This window comes from Larus michahellis, chromosome 9 (assembly GCF_964199755.1).
Source record: "Larus michahellis chromosome 9, bLarMic1.1, whole genome shotgun sequence".
Lineage (NCBI taxonomy): Eukaryota > Metazoa > Chordata > Aves > Charadriiformes > Laridae > Larus > Larus michahellis.
Window position 1 is genome coordinate 18,147,925 of NC_133904.1, and position 17,420 is coordinate 18,165,344.

Below are 17,420 nucleotides of genomic sequence, written 5' to 3' on the forward strand. Positions count from 1 at the left end.
CACTTGGTTGTGAATTTGGCCTCTATCCTCTTTGCTCTAATGCTGCTGCACACACAGCAACATATTCTTACTGTAGACAGGGCACTACACAGAGTAGAGGACCAGTTGAAGAGATACAAGGAACGAGGGACTCCAGACCACTCTGAATCCCAGGCTCAGCTAATCCCTATATCTGCTGTGGGAAAGTCATCTTTGTCGTCCCATGAGCATGACTAGTGGCAGTTATCTTCCAAGGCCAGGCTGTTGCTTTGAAGATCAGCCACCAATTGACAGAATTTTAGCTTAATTGTCCACAGGCAGGATGACACTTATGGCCATTCTGCACAGCAGCAAGGATACAGGTGCGACCCAGTCTTGCAACCAAAGAGAAGCTGTATCAGAAAGTATTGCGTGACCTGCACCCCAGGTCAACCCACAAGGAATTACATACAGCACGTTGGAACAAATAGAGGTCTGAGCCTGGCACTTGCGCTTTTGCTGGACCCCCCCCCCCATCCTCGCAGCACACACAGAATAGCAGGAAAAATAGCTGTCAACTTCATTTTATATAAGCCATTCTTAGGAAATCTGCTGGCTGATACACAGCTGTCACAAAAGCAAACAAGGAAACTCCAGACGAGAGACGCAATTTCCATGGGAGTCTGTGCTTTGCATAAGACCGCAAAGAATGAAGAGGGGTCACAAAGAGACTACAACAGGTTTTGAAGGAGACAGAGAATTTGAAAGCCTGTATTGCATAGCTAGTTCCAAAGTTCTGGTTAAGTTCATAGGTCGTAGTCAGGGAAGATACTACTGCACATTTTCCAGCAGATCACTTAACATTTGCAGACCTGATCCCTGTGGGTACCCAAGAATATTCATGAGCCAAAATGCCAATCTAAATGAGGAAGATTATCTTTACAATTAAGGCCTAAATACTTGTACGGCACCTCATACTGTAAAAGAGATTACATAGTGAAAATATTTAACCTCAGAAAAGCCCTGTGAGACTTGGAAAAATCAATTCCACAAAAGTTTCAAAAAATAAAATTACATTGCTTTTCACCATGGCAAAGTCTGCCACTAAACACGAAATTGAATCTTACTCTCCAAGCACTCTAGCACTCTGAACATCCTGGTCTTCTCTTAGAAATCATCTCTTTTCTTTTTGCTTACCTTATCTTTTTATTGATAAAGAGAGTAACAGCACTGGAAGAATACCGAAATACATGTACAGATTGTACCCAAGCCGCACCTTTTCTTGATTCCAGATTAGTATTCTGTGAAATCTGTAGGATACCTAATTGAAAGATGGCATGACCAAAATTTATGTCAGTCATTAATTAGGATAGAGCAAGGTTAGTCAACATAGCTATAAAGAGAAATCTGAAAAGCATTTTCTCTATTAACTGAAAAATATACAACTTTCAGCCTGTTAGAGGTTCAGACTTTAGCCCAGTATATGTGCACGCTTGTATTTAACTGGTCATGAATGCGGACTTGTAACTGCTATCTAAATAGACATAAGAGGCGGCAACTGAAAGGCTTCTCCTATCTCTTCCTCCCCCCACTTTTTCTTTTTAATCCAAAATTTTTGTTTTCTAATAAAAAGGACCGCAAAGTATAAGAAAAGACGGAAAGAACCGAAGTGTAATCTATCTGAAAAAGAGCTTCATTTTAGTTATTCCAATAACATTAAAAGAAAGATTTTCTAAGTAAGTATAGGAATGAACTGATGAACTCATATGAAAGAAAGCATTTCCAGTGTATTCCTTTCTGGAGTTCAGTTAAATACTTGTGGGAGAAACCACATGGAATGCAGAGGAAAAACAGTCTGTCGTCCCTGTCCCTCCCTCCTAGAAAAGGGCTTATGTAACTCTGACTTCTAGGTCACTGAAATAATCTGATACAGATAAGTAAATATATAAAGAATATAGTCTGCAGCTGCTGACTGGCTTCTTCATCAAGTTGAAATCTTGACTCCTTTCCTGGTATGAATGACTGCCATCATTACAGTCATCCTTTCCAGTGCTAGCATAGAGAAGAGAACACGGAACAAGCAGATCTACCCACTGCCTTTAACCAACAGGTGAGTGGGCTTATTTCATCCAGATAAGTGCTATGCTAAAAGCCATGGCATTTTTTAGGGGGAAAAAAAACAAAAAAAGAAAAAAGAAAAGAAAAAGAGAGACATTAAGTTATTCCTGCATTACTAAGCAGGCACTTGCCCAAGAACATTGTATTCACATATTTTAAAAACACAAAACTTGTTCTGTAGTAATTTATGATTCTGCAAGGTGACAAAAACGAATTAACTTTGTCTAATCATTTCACAGAATGAATTATAGATCTGCAAGAGAAAATACACCTGGTTTTGCCTGGAGCACATGTATACAGCCAACAGTAGTTTTCATCTTAAAAAGATAGTCAGAGTACTTTGTGATTCGATTCAAAAACAATGCTGCACAAAGCAAATAAATCAATATGTAATGTTTGAGAAGAGTTTTGACACAAAGCTGTTCTACCTTTCTAACCAGCAGTACTGGTCTTGGTAGTTATTTTAGTGAGGGATTATTTATTTTTCCCCGTTGAAAAAAATAAGTTCCTTTTCCTTTTGTTTCCAGTAGAACTTATTCAAACTCAGAAATTACCCCATACTAAAAAGAACCTAGAGTCTTGTGACTCAATAGGGTAGAGATACGGACAGATAAGAGCATGCGTATAGAGAAAACAAAGTCATACCTACCTGAGGGAGAATATTCAAGGATATATACTGAGAACAAAAATGTTAACAGGCAAATACATAACTTCAGTGCTAGAGACAGTATCTATTTCAAATATTCATTAAGACAGAACAGGATTTGTTGATTATGGACGAAAGTTCTCTCTCATAATACTTTTGTACTGGTGGTACTCAATAGCATATTAGAAACCTCGTACAGGCTACAAAGGAACGTAGGGAATAACTAGGTTACATTTATATTAACTAATAACATGCATACAGTTTTTTCACCATTAAAGAATGTAATACTGTTGACTGTCACACATCTGACATTGCTCAGAAGAGGCTTTTTATGTTAAGTGTATTTACACGTACACAATATAAAAATTATTTAATTGAAGTTCAAAATTAGCAACTGGCAGAACGTCTCACACTCATTATTTGAATCATCTGCTGGAAACAATAGAAGAATTTCAAATAGAGTTGAACTCTTCACCTGCAACTGAAGAACGGGGCTAGTTCAGGGAACGTAGCCAGTTCCCTGAGCTGTAAATTAACTTCAGTTTAGTTAGAAATATGGGTTGACAGCGGAACAGTATTTATTAGAGGTAGATCCTGCAATATATACGGGATTTGCCAGATTCCTCTAACTCAGCTGGCAGACAGCAGCTCTTGATGACAGAGCCAGTAAGTTGGAAATGCTACATCTACTTCAGATGGGTCTTCGTCTAATTTAGTCCCGCTATTTAGCCCATTCACTTGGTCTTGGGGGTTGCAGAGATATCCCCCAGCACTGGAACTCTGCCAATTTTTCATGGATCCTGAAGTTGAAAGGAAAAGCAAACAATATCACGATGACTCAGAAATTGCTTGTTAACAAGTATGATATGGTTCAAGCGTGCTTCCCTGGGGGATTTGGAAAAAACAAAAAAAGACAAAACAACTTTTTTTTTTTTTTTTTTGAAGATTTCTATCCTCCCCTCATCTTTATTCACCTTGCACTAAAAATGATAGAGAAACAGGTGTAAAGTGGGACATATGCACTTTGAAGGTATTATTCGTATCTACATTTGTAACTTGGCACTCCATCTAGAAATCTTTTGACCACATATGCAGTTTTAAACACGCGCAAAAAATTAGCAGCAAACAGAAAACTGATGGCAGTACAGATAATCCCAAATTAACCATTAATGGAAGCCCCAAACACAACTGGAAGCCAGAGTTGGACAAGCAATTTAGATCAGTCCCCTTATGAAGGGAGGAAAGAAAACCTGACTTCTGCTGTCAGCTGTGAAAAGAAAATCTCTTGCTCAGTCCTACTGAGAAAACTCTATAGATTCTGACTATTTAGCATTTGTTATGGCTTATTTTAGTACCTTGTTTCAAAAAATAACCCATTTTTCTAACCCAGCATGCAGGTCACCACACCTGTTATGGAGGTGATAGACAATTAATACCTGCTCATCTCTCCACATGCACCACTGTTGCGTTCCTCTCATGTCTCTTCTTTAATTAATGCCTCTCCATATCTTTATTTTTGAACGTAAATAAGAAGAATATTGAAGCTTACAATTCTGACTGTATCAGAAACAGTGTTCAAGCACAGAGAGTTTGAGTAGAATCACTGCATTTATGCACAAAGTCCAACAAGACTACCCACCCAAAACCAGTGTTTAAGTTCTCACTGACAGAGAATATACACAGCTGTGGGTTGCCCAGCTGGGTGTGTTCTCTGTCAGTGAGAATCCACCTCACCTACATACCTATCAAATCAAAGACCTCATCGGATATTAAGCACACCGATTTATCTCCCCACTGGGAAATCCAGGGCAACTCTGTAACTGTGTTTTACCAGTAGCTAGGGGGCTCTCTTTTCTCTGTGTCTATGGAGGCATCTCCATGCCCCCACCCAAAAAAAACCCAAACCAAACCAAAAAACCCACAGCCCACACCAAAAACACCAGGGGGGGAAAAAAAAAAAAAAAAAACAATCAAAACCCCACTAACCCAAACCAACCAACTAAACAAAAGCCAAACCCAAAAAAACCCAAAAAAACCCCAAAACAAACAAAAAAAAACAGGTACGAAAATATGCTGTAGCCCTGAATTCCAGTGCTGTATTCTCGATATGCTGTATTTATCTGTTCCTTCAAAACACAAGAGTCACTAATATCTAACGAAAAATCTCATGCCTAACACCATTACTGACAGAAGTTAAAGAAAGCATGCAGGCCTACTGATCTTTTCTCTTGCAGATGAGACACGCTCACTCAGTTGTTAAAAAAAAAAATCACCAACATTCTCCATAAGTTAACCATGAGCCTGATTGAGATCAGAGATTTTTGGAAAACTGTACTTGGACATTTTTACCATTTGGTTTCTGACAAGATATTTTCCATTCCTATGCTAGTATAAAAGCCTGATGCAACTCAAACATTCAAAGACACTGGTCATAATCTAGACTCACTTGGCGCTTCCGTTTCTTTTCTTGCACTCCATCAGCTATTTAATTTCTCTAAGACAATGACACTCAGAACATTATTTAAAAGGCAAGGTAAAAATAAACAGTCACAGCATATGAAAAACATCAAGAACATTATGTATTTTGGTGTCTGCATTGAATAAAAATTGAATTGATGCAACACACTCAAATACATTTCCCAGAGAAATACTACCTATCTGAGAAGCAGCCAAACACAACTTTTCATTTTCCCCACTAGTTTGCATAGTCACAATGGTTTTATCCTTCACTTCTTCAGCTGCCCCCCTCTTGTACATAAAGTGTACATCAAGGCATACACATACAATCTGCTTCAGGGCTTTGCTCTGATTTACTCCTTCATTCATGACTAAAGCTTTTTTAAGGAATAAACATTTGTCACCTAAACTTCCCATCTCAGAGAGAAGTGGCTTTGCTTGATTAAGCAAGCTAGTGCTGCTCCTAAAGCAAAATGTTTAGAGAATGGCAGACTTTTCTCTAGTTTAGCTTGCACATGAAAATTCTGTTATCAAATCCAGTGATACAATATTAATGCTGAAGTTTAATTCAAAAGGGCAGGGGGCCAAACATAGCACGTCAGAAAAAAATACCTGTATGACAGCAAGTTCCTTATTCCTTTAAAACTCTTTTCAGAGAGATTATACTACTGGACTGCACTGCAATCACAAAGACTGTGCGTGTGTTTCAACAACAACAACAAAAAAAAGCAGGACTTGCTTCCTCTCTTTGACATACATGTACACTGCACGCAAACACCAATGAAGTCTATTTTACCCACAGGAACCGTGTGAAAGGGAAGCTAGGCAAGACTACACAACTGGAAGAGTACTGTAAACTCACTGTGAGTCAAGGACTATTCCCTTCTCAAAAGCTCAATTGTTTGTTGCAAATTGCCCGTACTCTTTTGGTCTTTTTCTGCAGTTGCTAATGCAAGTTTTCCTGCCTACTGCTAGGCTAGAGACTGAGCACTGCCTCCTCTATGAAAGGACAGGGTTATCAAGTGTTCATCACAGGCTCAGCTGTGAACGCTGGTCACAAGCCCACCATCTTCTGTGGTCCATTCCCTCACACACCCCCAGCATTCACAACTCTATAAACAGTATAAATATGGCAATCACAAAGGAGAAAGTGCATCGCTGTCACCTATTGCTCTCTACTAATCTGAGGTGAGAACATACATATCAAAAACATGTAATTCCTTAAGGCCTAGAGGCAGGCACCATCATTTTCTAGCTAAAACCTTTTCACTCAGGCACGCAAAACCTTTTAGGAACCCTGTGTGTGGTTTTGCTGCATTTTTATCTCAGACGTTGGCAAGCATTTGCTTTAACGTTACATTTGGTCACTTCTGGTACTTCAAAAACCAGAAGAGTTAGCTCCCACTGACTGATAAAAACTGTCGTTTTAGTTCCTGTTAGAGTCAACGATATTTTCAACATGCTCCAGGACGAAGATGATGAAGTATCCAATGAAATATGAGAAAAAACTTCTTTACGGAGAGGGTGACAGAGCACTGGAACAGGCTGCCCAGGGAGGTTGTGGAGTCCCCTTCTCTGGAGACTTTCAAGACCCGCCTGGATGCAGTCTTGAGTAACGTGCTCTGGGCAATCCTGCTTTAGCAGAGGAGTTAGACTAGATGATCTCTAGAGGTCCCTCACAACTCTGAAAATTCCATGATTCTGTGAAATTATGACAAAATTACCCAGATACAAAAAACGTAGTTCATATCCTTCTGTATGTGAAAGACGGTAGGACGTTTTTTCCTCTTCTTTGGTGAAGAGAGTTTAGTCTGTGATGTGTATTTTTTATTCAAACGAACACAACCACAAACACCACATTTACTGATCCAATTTTCTGCTATGTGCTAAATATTCACATTAGTAAGGACGAATATGCCTGTCAAATCTCAGCAGTAAAAAACACTAGTCAGACTTATGGTTTCAATTAAACAACCTTACAAGAAACAATATAACAATGTATTTAAGAAAAAAAAAAAAACAAAACACAACACCAAACCAGAACAACAACAAAAAACCCCAACAGAACAAACAATAAAACACCAAACTTTTGATTACAGTACAGATACCCTCCATTTTCTCTTGTCTATTAGCTTTAGCAATAATGGCTAACACAGTGTGTCAGCAGCAGAGGGACAATGTTATCAGTATTATAGCAATTCTGTCCTGCAGCAGCAGCATGGCAAAGGGCATCATGCCATAGCATCCGTCAGTATTTATACATCAGTGCTAGGATCTCACCATTTTAAATGCAGAACACTGTAGCACTTTCTGCTGTATTATTTTCCAGTAGTTTCTAGAAGATCATGAACCATAACCTTCCTGAAATAAAGGAACATTAGTACTCTTAAAGAACACATTGTTTCAGTATGTAATCTATTGTTTGCTAAAATATACCCTTGCAAAGCGTGGGGGGTTTGTTATTGTTTTTTCTAAGTCTAACTGGGGAAGGGGAGGGAAGGAACAGTTCAGACTTACCATCTTGGTTGAACCCAACCTTTACTGACTGAGAATTGCTCTACAATTAGTCAAACACACATTTTTCCAAACGTTCTCATCTTTTATGTGCTTACACATGTCAAAATCTTTCTAGCCTAAACTTTTTTTACGTATGTACCTCAGGAATCTTGACGGAGGAAAGGGGGGGGTGGTGGTGGTTATGGTTTTAGTGAGAATTCTAGCAGCTCTTCTCTGAAACAACCTGCAAAATTTCATTTCAGTTGCGACTAAGAAAATGGCCACATAAGTTAGCTCATTTAACTCATGTGAATCAATTTTTAGCTGAAAATATATTTTATAGTACCCTCTCACTCTTCTGCAAGCCGCCTAATAACTAGAGATGCAAATACCTACTGAAGTATATATTTTTATTCCCTAACCTTAAAGACTTTGGCTCTATGACTTTCAGTTGCCGTAACACAGTCCAAAGGTAAAGTGATTAATTGCTACTCATGACAGCAGCACAATTGTTTTAAATAGGTAGGTGAAATGACCTGGAAATACTGTTCATTGTTGCCATTAGACAATATTAACGTCATCTAAAAAACAGCAGAAATGGCTAATTGCTGAAATTCTCTCTCATTCAGGTATATGGTCTATTCCAACAAGAGGAGTTAAGACACTGCACATTTTTTAGCTAGCTAATGACTGAGAAAGCTAGAACTAAGAGGTTCAGGTATAAACTAGTGAAATCATCCCTGTTTGAAGTAAAACACAAACCAACTTCACTGTTCTTCCTCTCCCCTCTCTGCCTGTCTTCAGTGGAAAAGTGCTTAGGTTCACATACCTCAATTCAGATTTATTGTCACTGCTTCATATATTGGACTAACACCATCACTGCTGAACACAGAAGCAGGAAAACACACTTCATTCAAGTTGTGAACTGAAAGTAACATGAATACAGGAGCACGCCAGTGTTGTACCTTTTAGAGAATGAACTACTACTCAGCTCCCCCACCCCTGAATTTGCCATTTAGGTGTTTCCCATAGGCCTACAGTTTACTATTTTTGCAGGGCTAACAATTGACCTAAATCAAGTGCCAAAATCATAAAGAAGGGCATTTTCTTCTAAGCAGAAAATAAAAGTTAGAATGTTAGTTGTTGGTTGGGGGGAGGGTGTGCCTTTTTTTTTTTTTTAATAAGCTTACTAAGTAAAAATACATATGCTGTTCTTTGATTTATGAGTTGGGAAATGCTGATCCCTAGCACTACCATAAACTGATTTGTTCAAATGAAGATATGCTCACCTGCAAGCACTAGCAAACACAACCTTCAGTCAGCAGCCATCAACATCTCAGACTTTCAACAGTAATTGCTCCTCAAAAACCACTTTCACCTTGGGCCCCTTCTGTTGGGGCAGGACGCACCAGCACATAATAGATGCCAGAAGGATGAAATTGCTGCCTGTCTCAGTAGCAATACTTGTACAGAACAGTCCCACAATCCAGGTCCATGTATTCAGACACTTCTCATTATTTTCAAGTGGAATGCTCAAATACCTTAGTGGTTATAGAACTCAGTTGCTTACCTAATGTACAGAAAGTTTATTGCTACCTTTTTGCCTGGAGTTAGTTCACAGGGGTGTGGAACAGTGTCCACGGACAGAGAAATACTATGGACACATGCTATGAACATGGAAGGAATGAAATAATAACCAGTAAAAACCTTCAGGACTTTTTCTCTGACGTGAAATAAGCGCAGCTAATATTTCTTCTAGCTTTGCATGAGAGGAAGGAAAAACGTCAAGTGTGCAAGAGATTATTAAAGGGTGAAAACCAGGAAGCAAATAGATCACCTGCAATAAGGAAAAAAGTAGTACAACACTCCCCCACAACCCCCAAAGCAATTTCATGTTTGACTGTTGCTGTGTAGCAGCCTGTATGGCAGAGAAGGCAGGGGCACTCAAACTACTATGAAATACTTGGGTTTCTTTGCTGAACAGCAGCCAAAACAAGGACAGTACGCTGTAGGAACCTCAGATGGAGCTGAACAGCCCACAACAACAGTTCTAGAGTAACAATCCCCTTTCCTCTGCTGATTCCTCTTGTGGCTTTGCTTATATTGCATTTCATGAGCGTGAAGGTAAGAAGCGTTCTGCATGAATCCTACAGGCATTGAAGGAAAATTTACTGGGTTTACTAAGCCCAGGACACACCTATTCAGCAACTGGATAAACTCCCTGCCCAAAGTATTCTTATCCAGCTGCGGGATGTTCAAAGGCAATTAGATTAATTGTAGCTCTAAACATACACAGATGCATTTCTGGGCAACCACAGAGACATGAAAGAAAAGTATTACATTACACAGAAGCTTTGGACACAATCTGTACGTTAGCCTTCACTCTGTGCATAAATATCATGATGGCAGACTCTTTATTTATGACCAAAGCAAACTGCACAGAACATTGATAAATCAATACAGTTCTGCCACACAAGAGAAACACCTAACATTCAGAATGCTATTTAGACAGCTGCCAACAAGGCAAGGAACAAAGCTAACATGCTCTTAATGTTATTTTTTGTTCAGACAAAAACTCTCTCAGTAACACTTCTGTCTATTTCAGGAAGTCCTTTATCTGTTAAGAAATAATCTCTTCAATAGGCTAGTTATCATGGGTTCTTCATTGTAAGAAACATATAAATTTAAATTTCATTCTTTTTGGTTCTTTATTCCTATGACACCGAACTCTTTATCATCTCTCTATCATCTATCTAAAAGCGTTTTGTTTGCTGTTTTGTTTACATTTCCCATGCTGAATGAAGCAATCCTTTTCTAGAAACAATGAGGCATGAGATAATGTATTTATTTTCCCCCAGTATCACTGTGTTTTCTTTGTTACATCCTTCAAGAAAAATCAGGTTATTTTCTTCCCCCAGGACACAGTCCAGTTTCCAGTGTTGGGCACCACAGTCAGAAACAGTGCCAGTTTTAAGAGTGGTTTAAAGGATTTTTTTTTTTTTTTTTTAAACACCTTTACCAGCATCGTCCCACTTACTTGCCTGTCTCTTCAGCAAGCTGCATAAGGTGAGTAATGCCTTATCCCCCTATTTTGCTGTATTATACAAAATGTGATTTAGGAAACTCATTATACCTTATCAGCAGAGTTCAGCTTTTGTGTAAAGCATCAGGTAATAACTAACAGCCTGCTGACTAAATGTTACGATTTATGATATGACTATCTGCTTAAGCTTTCTTCAAAGCCATAGTCACTGTTACTCCATAAAGTCCAGCTATTTTGCCTTGGATGAAAGTAGAAATCCTTCTCCCCTCCAGTAAGATTTCCACAGAGGTTCTAAAACAGCCGAGCCTGCAACTGTAAGGTGATTTAGCATCAAGCAGTGATCAGTTACAAAACAGGAACCGGTATGCAGGCTAGAAAAATTATTGTGTTTTGATTTTTCATGTTCTTTTTGAATGATGTCCATGTAGGGGCAGACCCAGAGGTATTGCACATAGTGCTTTGAAACCGTTTGTCACAAACTGGCAATGAAGTAGAACTCTAAAACCAAAATTGACATCCAACAGTTTCCTCAAAGAGTGACTTAATCTCTAATTAATCATCAAAACGACCAAAGATGATGCTAGTGTGGATGCAGTGTTAGTAGCTTCTAAAGATACAGGTCAACCTGTTACAGAGTACAGGACCGAGCCACAGAATTCAGTTGAAATTAAACGGAAAGAAAACCAAAGCTAAAGTCTGTAATTACACAGTTTTCAATTTCAAAAAGTAAAACCTGCAAAAGACCATGTTCATCATGTTCAAGTTTTACAGATAAAGTGTACACATATAATGCATAAATATTTGCAAAAGGTTTATTATATTTATTTTGAAACCTCACGACTTCCGTGTTCGCTCCCTACCCCCGCCACTGGAAAGCAAGAGGCGCCAAAGACTCCATACAAGAGGAACACTGAACTTTTAGTCTCTGAAGATATATAATGGGAAGGTTATCATACTGTTTTCCAAATGTTTGTCAGTAATTTTAAACCTATAAATCTTAAAATTATAAGCCAAATAAGATTCTACGATTTGGTAGGTAAGTATACCAGCACAGTCAGTAAAAAAAGAAGGTCTGAAAAGCCAAGACGACAGAAATGTTATTTCTTGTCAGGGTAGTTCAAAGGAAGTATTGATGAAAAAAAGAACAATTCTTTTGGAAAGTATCCATTTCTACTTGACACAAATAAAAAATGCCCTATGTGAACACACATGAAAAAAGTGGAATGCAGCTCTTCACAACAGAATACTGTATTTTAAACACAAGGTGTGTACTTAACAAATATGCATAGAATATGTTTAGGACCAGTTTTGCCTAAGTAGCAGTCAGTGAGAATATCACTAATTTTGTTTAATGATACCTTATTACATAACCAAAAATTACAGGAAGATCAGAGCAAGCCCTAAGTATTTTTAGGTGTGTGCCTACAAAATAATTTTACAGGCCTCAGTCCGGTAGGTATTTCTCACGTAACTAATCTAAGTAACCTTGGAAAGAACCAGCAAGCTGATTCTCCACAGGCTTAGGCTACCTCTTATCTGTAAACCTGGATACTCATCTACATGTCTTTGACATGTTAACTGTATCACAAATCATCTTATAGCTGTAAAATATACTAGTGGACACTGAGAAGACTAGAGCCGTCAGCCTCTCTATGCAAGTATGTAAGCCAGCTGAAGGTGAGAGGGGGAATAAGGGAAAGACAAAACCAAGAAAAAAGTCATATATAACCTTTTCCTTATTTAAGTCACACCCTTATCACTCACCTCTGCACACTTCCTCCTTGCCATTAGTATAAGAGGAACAAAGGTTCATCTACTGGGTTAGCGTGGCAATGATTTGGTAAGGAGGCAGAGGCGGCCTCTGTGGTAAAAGACCAGAAGCTACGCCATGCCAGACATAAAAAGCTGAGCCAATCTGTGAAAACGTGTTTCAGAAAAGTGTTTTTTTTATTAAAAAAAAAAGCAGCTGCTCAACAGTTGGTGGAGTGGAGAAAGGATGAGAAGCAATCTTGCAGACCCCAAGGCCAATGAAGAAGACGGGGGAGTGGTGTGGGGTGCACGCCCTGAAGGAAGGTGCAGCCAGTGGAGAGAAGCCCACACAGAAGCAGGTTTTCTGACAGAAACTGGTGCCTGTGAAGGACCCACACTGGGGTAGATTTATCCCGAAGACTATAGCCTGTGCAGAGGACCTACACTGGAACAGTTTGCAAAGGAAAGTACATTGCTTTCTGATTACAATTGCACCTCATGCATGTACTTCCTTCTATTTTAACTCTTCACTATCTAGATGACACATAAAAAACAAACAACTATCAGAAACAAAGGTTAAACGAACGTCATTGTGCTGTGACTATAAGATTCCTCCTGTTGACACAAACATCCTGGAGAACACAGAAGTTAGCTGTGAGCTAGTAATGCCTACAGAGCAGTTAGCCAACGTCGGAGAAACCGCACCACAATGCATACTATGCCTCCAACTGAATCAGTAGGAAATAAGGCTCTCTTCTGAAAACCAAGGGACATAAAATACAAAAGCAGCAAAACAATAAAGACAACAATGCCCTAGAAGCTTAAAAGTACCTTTTAAATTATATTTATTTAAATTATATTTATAAAATTATAGCTTAGCAGTGGAGTCCCCGCAGGCTAGTCTGTAACAGACTGCACAGATTCTAACTTTAAAAAAAAAAAAAAGAACACCACCATCAAACCATTTGTGAATAAGAAGCTAAAAAACAAAATTCTAAGCTCACCCAAGCAACGGAGTATAACACACAAGAGCTTTTGTAGCACATACAAGCCAGGTCTCAGATGTCTATTTGATTAGGTTTACAAAACTTACTACTTCCACATATTTCTTAAAAGTCATGCTAAAGAAGCTGACAGTGTATCTACATATATAAAAATCCTTTCCTTACACATTTGTCACCAGCACTTCAGGCTCATTCCTCTGAGTAAGTTCCGTTTGTCCCTCTTTATTAATGATGCTTTCCTAGGGAAAACCCTATTCCTTCTACAAGCGAACTGTGTACAGGTGAACCCACTGAGACTATGAGCCTCGCCATCACAATCTACATTTCTACCAGGTGCTTCACCAGGTGTGGCACCATCAGCAAACAATCACATAGCATTTTTTTTTCCCCTTGGAGAAACAAGTAGAATACATGTTTCTTCTCCACTCTCCCATGCGTTTATCTGAACCACAACCTAAAAATTGTGCAATTAGGCAAGTAGGTAACAGGTCACCTTGTGATGATTCCTTTTAACCCTTAACAGCAAAGCTAAAAAAGCAGGAACTTCTGATTGATATGCCTTATTAAAATGGAAGCAGGTACAAAAAGGCACTAAAGAGATGTGGCACTTAGACTTCACAAAATTGTTTTAACTGAGAGTCTTCGCACTGATGAAGGACTCTTTATTGCTTGACTTTAACAGCGGTATTCTGGAAGCAAACAGAAACACCGGTCTGTCTTATGACAGCACAGTGATCTTTAAGCCACAGGCATCCCTGCCAAGCCCCTGAACTCCTCTCTATGCCATTCCTTTGCCATTTCAAATATAAACAACTTTAGAGGATTGCGGCCTCTGGTATGTTTCTGCAAAAAGCACACCACAAGAATCTTACATTATGTAACTTATCACGTATAGTGCTCTGAAAGATTATTATCTAAATAGGATTGAATCATCCTCCTCTTGCATTGTAATTTACTGTCATATCTCCAGGCTATTATCTCTTTATCGTTACCCTGTAGACAGTGCTTGTACTATAGCATCCTTACCGTAGGACAGTTGTTTTACACTCACTTTTAAACAGAGTTACTTTTGTATTCACTGAGACACGATCATCATTAAACAAAGTCAAAGCCAATGACTTGAGCCCACAGTTCAAAGTGAAGTATTTTGGAAGTCACGGTTACACAAAAGAATATCAATATTAAATAGTTTTTAATCCCTATTTAGTACAAAAACAAGTTCTCAAGTCTTGAACTTTACCAATAAAATATTTTGTGTAGGCTAACACTTCTCTCATGGAAAAAAGCAGCTTTGCAGAAAGCATGCTGTTAATCATGTTTTATTTAATTCTTTTCCATGTGTCTTTACGGACTAAGTTATTTCATCATGAAAAGAAAAAAACAGGAAAAAAACCAAATTCCTGTACAGTGAGATGTTAGCATCTGTATTCTGTTACAGAACTGAAATAGCAACTATTTCTCTAAACCGTCACTAAGGACACAAAATCATTTTCATGAAGTTTTTTAGATGTATATATCTTGTCTGCAATACATAATATTCATATCAGACAAGTTAGATACCAAGCTTCACAGAAACTGTAAAGTCTGCAGCCATAAACCACAGCTCGTCTGCTGTGGTTATGCAGCAGACCCACTTAGCAGAGAATAAAGCAAATGTTTACCTGTGTTTATCATGTGGATTACCACTTGCTCTTAAGAGAATGCATAAAGAATAATATCAAAACACAGGAAAAATTGTCATGCCAAATAACAAAGAAGTCATTCAGAGAGGGTTGGTCAGTACGTATAGTGTGATCAGCTGATAACTATTATGGAGGGTTTTCAGCTAATTGTTTAGCTGAACATTTACGTGTCATACTTTCCAAAGGAGACGATTTTCAAAATTCACCCAGAAACTAGGCAATGAAGATATTTCCGTCAGTAGAGGACTTCAGGCTACTTGAGTTTGCTGCGCTTTTCTTAACTTGAGATAAGACCGTATAGATGAAGGGCTACATACCACAGAGCAGATGATGTGTTGTCCTATGGCCAAGCTGCTAACCATAGAAACATTCAAAAGTTTCAAGTTTCTTGCACTGAACAAGTTCAAGACGTTAATGCTAAGTGACACACTTCTTCCAAAGGAGTTTCATGTTGATGAACCTGTGACTAAACTTACAGAATGTTGACAAATTAATCCAAAATCATTTGTTTCCTTACTCAGTATTGGGCTTTCCTTGAAAAAACATTTACTGTCAGATAAAGTTATCAACAAAGATAACTTTTCCAAAAATAATATTCCATGTGGCTGATATTCATCCATGTGTATGACATCATTTTCAAGAAGCATATTACTCCTACAACCTACTCTCTATCTGTCCATGCATGTAACTTCAGCCAATTGGCCAGCATAAAATGAAAAACAGCAGCAATTTGCTGTCATTTCACACAGTTTTGGCATGGTTTTGGGGTGTTTTTTAGCTTTTGGCACTGCTCAGAGACCGAATACACTGTTGTCTTTAAGAGTATAACTGAGAACACTGAAAACACATTTTTCAAGTCTGGGGTTAGACTTAGCAATTATTGACTCCTAACAAACAATTACAGATGGTAAAAATGTGATTAATGAGTTACAGTTTCTTTTCAAATTCCTGAAAAACACCTTTGGGAAAACCAACATGGCATTTCTGAATCACATCACCGTAATTTTTGAAAAGATACTCAAAAATGCACATAACTGGAAATAACTATAGCCCATTTAAGAGCTCTTACGTGGAGTCATCACGTTTTCAGCATTTTCTGTGGGATTAAGAATTTGAGGATTTCTTCCACCATACCATTACAAGGCACAACACATACAGAACAGCTAGAACCTTAAAGTAGAAACGATTGTTTACAATGCTACACAATATATAAAATATGCTCTTGTTTTCCTAGTCCACAAGCAGTGGCTGTACAAGAGAGGATATCTGCATACTGAAATCACAGTAGAGGATCGATATAAAGACATTGCTTTAGAAAAAGAAAATCCCAAGACTACATGAACTTGCCATCCCTCAATACAATTCTACAAGGATACAGTCTAGCAGAGATGACCTGGAGGGGAAGAGCTGCTTGGAAGTACAGAAGAAGCACTTATTATTATTGCCCTATTCCAAAAGTTTCTTGGAAAGTACCTTTCCTCGGGACGCTTTGAAATTGTCTAGGTGAACAAGCTCTCTGGTGCAAACTGAACATAGCTTAGAAACAAGTTTCAGAAGCAAACTATACATATAAATGGGACTAATGTCTTCCTTGCACTGCGAGGCAGCTGGCCCATCTAGCATCTTGTTTACGTTCCCCTGGCCTTTTTTCACCATGTTTCTCCCATGCACATTTGCTTTGGTACTTAGCACAGGCAAACTGACAGCTGTGCATATGGGAAATACTATAGGTATCACATCATTGCCTTTCATAATGCCTGTTAGAATTTCTGGACCACAGATGTCTAAGACAATTATTTACTGAATTGGGTAAAGCTAGTAATTCAACAAAGAATCTCAGTTTTGAAATTGGGGAAGTAACTGCTGCTGTTTTATAGAACCTGTGTAGAACTACACTTACACCAACTGTCCTCAGTCCAGCTGCAGATTCTGTAAGTCTGGTTCCTTGATACATCTGGAGAAAGAAAGGAGGAAAGAGAAAGAGGAAGGGAGGGAGGAAGGAAGACACCTTTGTATCTTAGAAAACCCCTCTTGGAAATTTTGACTCATCATTGAAACTGGCCCTTTTTCATAAACATGGTACCAAATCCCATGTTTGGTTCAAACCACAAAGTGGTTCAGGATGACTGCAAAACCTAGGAGACATTATTTTGTTCATCACAGCTCAAGGCACATTTTAGTCACTCGCAGTTATCCCTCTTTTTCTATTAAGTGATACTTAGGCCGTGCATGTAGGCGCATACAGGAGGCCCTGACACTCTCCACCA

At 38.6% G+C, this 17,420-nt stretch overlaps 1 protein-coding gene across 1 annotated transcript in view; it reads right to left on the minus strand.

The window, feature by feature from the left end:
- OTUD7A (OTU deubiquitinase 7A) overlaps positions 1 to 13,656 on the minus strand; it is a 180,088-nt gene extending 166,432 nt beyond the window's left edge. The window contains exon 1 of the mRNA XM_074602099.1: positions 13,637 to 13,656. The gene's annotated coding sequence lies outside the window, so the exon portion shown is untranslated. The remainder of the gene's footprint in view (positions 1 to 13,636) is intronic.
- Between the last annotated feature and the right edge of the window lie 3,764 nt (positions 13,657 to 17,420).